Source organism: Meleagris gallopavo, chromosome 19, assembly GCF_000146605.3.
Source record: "Meleagris gallopavo isolate NT-WF06-2002-E0010 breed Aviagen turkey brand Nicholas breeding stock chromosome 19, Turkey_5.1, whole genome shotgun sequence".
Lineage (NCBI taxonomy): Eukaryota > Metazoa > Chordata > Aves > Galliformes > Phasianidae > Meleagris > Meleagris gallopavo.
Genome location: NC_015029.2, coordinates 4,962,636 through 4,963,293, shown reverse-complemented (window position 1 = coordinate 4,963,293; position 658 = coordinate 4,962,636).

Here is a 658-nt window from a genome sequence, read left to right as displayed (position 1 = left end):
GGGCAGACTGGGCAAACGGGGCTGGGCACGCAAAAAGCAGTGGCCAAAGAGTCAGCTTCCCTGATTACAGGGGACCCCCAGTCACTGGCTCCATTGCAAATGCACTCATTATCATTGCAGTAGTTTTTCTGTACAGAGTCAATCATTGTACCTCCTTAACTCCCCTGTATCCTGAGTGTGCCCCTTGTGACAGTTTTGTTCTTTTCACCGGAGATCACCTCTTTTGTTTTTCATATCATATTCTGAGTTCCATAATTTCATCTTTTTTACTCATTCCCCACTTTTTGGCAGCATACTCATAGGATGTTACAAGAGATACTGCCAATTCTTTACATTCACTGCCATCAATTGCCTTAAAGGGTAACTAAAAACCTGACATTCCAACTTATATTTCTCGTGGCGCATCCTACCTTTTTCTCTTATTGAGTTTCTTCATCATCTTTAGCTTCTTAAGCAGCAGACCTGTACTTTTCTACTACCCTCCTTTCAAACTCACTGCACGACTCAAGTCCGCCCCATACCCACTGCCCCATTTAAGAATTAAAAGGAAATGTGTCTGTATGGATCAACACACTAACAGCAGATGCTCTCCTTTATTATAGCTGCATGCTGTTGTCTCTTAGCATCTTCTCCCACACGGCAGTTTCCGAAGCCCCCC